Here is a 6,000-nt window from a genome sequence, read left to right as displayed (position 1 = left end):
TTTTTCCTTCTTTTTTAGTTTTATTTTTTCTACTCCACTTTTTCTTTATTTTTCTATTTTCCTTTTCCATTTTATCGCTTTCTTCTGTTTTTTTATTCTCCGGGTTTTTGTTTCTTCTTTAACATTTTTATATAAATGATCAACATTTTTTCTAATACTAGTCAATATTTTTCCAAATACTTTGCTCAATATTTTTCAAATAATTGTTCAACATTTTACATACATGATCAACATTTTCCAAATACTTGTAATTTTTTTTAAATACGTGTTCAATATTTTCCAAATACTTGTTCAATATTTTTCAAATACTTGCTCAATTGTTTTAATATAAATGATAACCATTTATTCAAATACTTGTACATCATTTTTAAAATACATATTTAACATTTTTCAAGTACTTGTTCAACTTTTTTTAAATGCTCGTTCAACATTTTTTGAATGTTTTTTAAGAGAGTTTTCTGTAATATATATATTTAAAATATTTTAAAGTATAAATAAAAGTACAAAAGTAAAAGCAAAAACAAAACAGAAAACATAAAAAAGCTGAGAATGTGCTCTCCAGCGAACCTGGGCCAGCCCATGTGCAGCTGCCTCGACGTGAGCCTCCCCCGAGGTCTTGCTGAACACGAGGAATAGACGCGCCCTCATTCTGGGCTGGGCCTGTACCTTACAGGCCAACCAATCTCTAAGAAGCAGCCCATGCAGTGTCACAACATGATTTTGTTTTGAGCTACATCCCCTTTGATATTTACTTAATTACTACAAGCATCAAAAGGTAATTATCTGTGATTAGAAAATAATCAAACCAAGATTAAATTTCGCCTCATAAAATCACATATTTTGGAAAAGAGAGCATAATTTGTGAGGTCTTGGGCAAATGTTCTTGGAAAATAAAAGCGAGGTCTTTTTTTGGGGGATAAAAAAAGCGAGGTCTTTGTCAGTATACAACTATACATGCATAATTCGCAAGCGATCTATTATCATGTGTCCGATAGTTTGTGCAATCAAGTAATTTGTGAGCCTTCGATGAGTGTATATGATGCACGATGAGTTAGATTTCTCTTGTGAAATCATACCACATTCATTATTTTGCAGGTACATCATAGCAATCAAGTAAAGCACACAGATCGCTCACGTGAAGCAATCTACTAATATAGCAATTAATGCTGGACAATAAGGGGGAAGCTGCCCATTGTACTATCACGAGTGTTTTTTGAAGATTTTTGCCAAATGCCATCATCATATCATGTTTTTTTCTTCCTGCCCTTGGCCTTGGTCAATGGGTGTTTTACATCAATAGTTGGTTCATATCGGCAAAAAAAAAATGTAACTTAAACTGATCTAAAGATATTCATTTATTTTAACAAATAGCATATACATACAGCTACCTGAACTTCTTGTCTTTGTAGATGGCTCGTGGTGGCGTCATTTTGACTTTCGTCCTTCTATTTGTAGCTCTTTTTAAGGTGATAGAATATGCAGAGTAGAACGTGTTTGGATCATCACTAAGAGCCACAAGTCCGCTGACGAACCATCTCTTGCAAAGTTCCCTGGAGTAGAAATTCTGCCAAATAATTGTGTTGTCTTTTCTTTCTTCCCATGGAAGAAAAGAAGCGAACATGCGGCTAGGGTTGCATCTGTCTCCCGTCAGGACCATCATCTGTCTGGCTTGTGTTTTCTTACATTTGATTAGGATTTGCGTCCTGCTTAGGAAGGCGTGGTGACGGTGGCTCCTTGAAGAAGGAATAAGATTCTCCCAGCCTAACCCCCATCTCGGCGCTGCCTCTAGCATCATCGGAGGTGTGTCTCCGTCTGATCTCAAATGATTCGGTCCGTGGTCTTTGTTCGATCCCCTTGGATCCTGTCTTCATCAGAGGTGTGTCTACATGTTGGATCCTTCCGACCTACGCTTCTCTTCATCGGCGGCGATTACTGTTCTGGTATGCTGGTCTCATGGGGCCTTAGCACGACGACTTAGCAAGTGTCTACTACAGTAAGTTTTGCCCTGCTCCGGTGAGGGTGGGACAATGAAGGCAGCACGCCTTCGGCTTGCTAAGTGGTCTATGGACCTGGATGTACTTCTAGTGTTCTTTGTAGTGCCTTGACACATGATGAATAGTTTGAAAGTTCTCCCGCAAAGTAAAAGAAATTCGGTCAAATATCCTGCAAAATAAATCTGCCAAATTTTGCAATCTTCTCCGCTGCTGAAATGGTTTGCCATATAAAGGTGTTTGGCTCATCCTAGACTGAGCCTCTACCTCCCAGCCTAACAAAGGCCCAAGGAACAAGCACATGCAGCATCAAGATCTCCTAGGTCTAGTTACTTCACTAAAAAAATGATATACAACAAAGAAAAATAAATAAAGTAGAATTGGAACAAAGAAAAATAAATAAAGTAGAATTGGAGATGGGAGGTATTGAGCCCCTGCCTCTTAATAACATTGATAATCGCTCTACCATTTGAGCTACATCCCCATTGTTATTCATTAAATTCATCCAAGCATGAAATATTTGTTTAGATTAGTAATTAATCAAACTAAGGGTAAATCCCATTACCCATTCCAGCAGATGGGACATGTTTGAGCTGCATAACAAGCTCTTGAAAGGTTTCCCGAAAGAAAGAAAAATCTTCAAACTTTCGAATTCTCTCTCATTGTTGAAATGGTTGCGCTCTAAACAAGGTATGGGTCATCATGGGCCGAGCCCTGCTACATATAAAATACTTGATGTGGGCCTCTATGGGCGTTCAGGATCCTAAGGCAAATATGATATTTAGCTGTAGTTAGAGGATCTTCAATAGCTCCTCTTTCCCTAATAAAATGGATGGGGAGTTGACCTTCTTTCAAGGGAGCTCCTATTTAGCGACCCATGCAGGGGGAAGCGAGGCAGCGCGAACCTCCGAGTCCCTGAGAAAGCTTTTGGGTTGGCCCATATAGGGGGTGGGATGCCCCTATATTTTTCTTCTTCTTTTGTTCTTTTTTGCTTCTATAAAAATCGTATGGGATCTCAAAAAAGTTCTGAATATTAAAAATGTTCATGAATTCAAAAAAGTTAGTGACTTCAAAAAATGTCTGTGCAATCAATAAAAGTGCACAAAGTTGAAACAATGTTCGCGAATTCAAAACAATTCATGAATTTTCAAAATGTTCTTGAATTCAAAAAATGTTCACAATATCAATAAATGTTCGTGAATTCATTTTTTATGAATTTCAGAAACATTTCGTGAATTCAAGAAAATATGCATGAATTTAAAAAAAATGTGAGTTTGAAAAATATTCATGACTTTCAATATATGTTCATGAAGTCCAAAAATGTTTCGTAAGTTTGAAAAATGTTCACATGTTTAAATAATGTGCATGAATTTTAAAACAAGGTTGGTGAATTCAAAAAATTATTAAGAATTCATAAAATGTTCATGAATTTCAAAAATTGTTCACGAATTAAAAAAATGATGTCTACTTGTAAACAAATGTTTAAAAAAACTAAAAATTGTTCTCGACTTCAAATAATGTTGATAACTTATAAAAAATGTTCATGATTTTGAAATTTTTCATGATATGAAAATCCATGAATTCAGAATTATTTATGAGTTTAAAAGGTTTGTTAATTTGAAAAAAAGATAAATTTTATAAGAAAGAAAAACATAAAAGAAAGAAAAATGAGAAAGAAAAAGGAAAACATAGGAGTGAAAACAAAGGAAAAGAGAAAAAAAGAACAATTGAGGGAAGGTTCTAGAACCTTCCCAAAACGGGTGGAGAAAAACTCTTAATGGGCCGAGCCATACATAGGACGAGGCACGCGGGTGTACGTGTTTCATCGCTATTTGCCGACCTACGTGGAAAATAGGATCTTCCTTCCTTCAATTCAATCCCCTATACACGCCATGTCAACACGCCACCACGAACGACTATCAGACCGTTGCCGGGCCGCAACCGTCGGAGTTTGTCCGTAAGCAACAAGGATTGCTGAAACGAGGTGCTGTTAGCCATTGTGTGCAAGTGCGTCAGATTCACCAGGTGCACTATTTGCAAGCAATTACTCTAGTTGTTCAAGAGAAATGAAAAATTAAGCTGTTTGGGCTTATCCTAAACCCGATTGCCTACTAGGAGTCATAATAAGGTTGAGGCTTGAACAAAAGTAGCTGACATCTCAAAAATTGCCCTTGTTAGGAGCATGGATGCAGAGAATGCCCTCAGTCTATGTCTGTCTGTGTAAGCTTTAAGGAAAAGGCAAGTAAGTTGTAAGACAAATATCAAGGCTTTTAAGGACCTCCGACAACTTATAAATAAGGTAATAACATATATTTTGCGTCTTTCGAGATGCAAAGAGAAGTAAGAAGTTTTACCATTGAGATAACGGAGATATGACCATATTTCAGAATGATTTTCAACAGACGACATTAGATAGTAGAATCGAAAGAAGGATTTGTGGCTTTCTTATAATGATAGAGAGTCATGAAAGGGTGTATGTTAATAAAGCTCTTTAGACCGCTGCCACCCACCACCATCGGACCGCACCCAACCGCCACCGCCCATCGTCAGGGTCACCATCGATCATCGGCGACCACCGCCACCACCCGTTGCGCCACTGCCATTGCCCCTCGCCAACGACCGCCCCGCCATTGCCCGCCCATCGTGTCACCGCCAGGTGGGACATGTCGGTCAGGTTAGTTAGTGGAGAAGATTTATTGGTGATCTACTGGAGCGTTCATCCCCAATAATAAAAAAAATGTTATTAGGGATCCCCAATAGGTGGTTATTGGGGGAGTTCTTTTGTGAGCCATTGGAGATACTCATACAGAGTCATTTTAGCGGGTTTAGAACTTGAGATCTCTCATGAGCATAGAAAATTTAATGTTTACGCACATAATATATTAAGGCAACCACTGTACTTGATGTGGGTAGACATATTTGGTCAGCAATATGTGTCATGCATTACAATAAATATGGTCATCTAATTACGAAACAGTAAACCAGAGCTAGCTAGGAGCCCTCACAACGATTTAGACTCCTTAACCGTCCGATTAGTTACCAAACACATCAGATCTCTTGTTCTTTTTGGTCGTCCCACCGTACTCATCTGTCCATTATCTAGCGTAACTAGGCCCGCTCCTCACGGTAAATAGGCCGCTGCTCTGCAGAGCGACCTAAGTGCTCTGATGTTAATTGGGCTTAATTGTTGAAACACATTAATAGGGCCTACGACTGTGTAAGCGAGGCCCGTTCAGTATTTTTCTCTCATCTCTTCGTATGTTCCAAGCAGAGGGGCGGCAGGGGAAGGCCATGGTGGCTCCGCTGTCTCGCAATTTACCTCCCATCACTTCTCTTGTTTATCAGCTAGGGCTAGCAGGAGTGCGGGTGGTGGCAGCGGTGGCAACTGATGTCTCCCCAACCGTGACCTTCTTGATTGACGAGGATCGAGGAACACCGTGGAGGGTGAGAAGATGGCGCAGGAGCCATCCAGATAGGTGGCCAGTCGCAACATCGAGTTGCATCCAGATCGAAGATAACGCCTATTTTTTCATCCATACAACTACCACTAGAAGATGTAAATGACCGGTTGCCTACCTTACCTATGGACATGGCAGATTTATATAGAATGACTTTTTTCTTGTATAACGTGTTGTCTTAGTAGCTACAAGTATTTCTGATAGCATGGTATTATTTCATCAATTCAACTGAATCTGGAGAACTGATTGCATGCTCATAAGTATGGTGTGTGGTGTTCATTTTCTTTTGGTAGTCCTTTTCCTCTTTGCACAAAGTATGAAATACATTGAATCCCAATATTTCAGAACATGTATTCCATAGGTTCAGGATGTTTGGTCTAACAGGTAGACCATTTAATAAATGGTCGTGCTGAAGTTCTAATGAATGCATTTTGTTTCATTTAGTTCACCTTAGAACACGATTTTCTGTATTTTGTCTCCTAAGATGGGGCTTTGAGCACCATGTAAGCTATTACATCTCATTTCTATATACTCACTGATGTTGCGAAACA

The sequence above is a fragment of the Triticum aestivum genome, chromosome 3A, assembly GCF_018294505.1.
Source record: "Triticum aestivum cultivar Chinese Spring chromosome 3A, IWGSC CS RefSeq v2.1, whole genome shotgun sequence".
Taxonomy (NCBI): Eukaryota; Viridiplantae; Streptophyta; class Magnoliopsida; order Poales; family Poaceae; genus Triticum; species Triticum aestivum.
The sequence above is the reverse complement of the archived record's forward strand: the minus strand, read 5'-3'. Positions refer to the sequence as shown.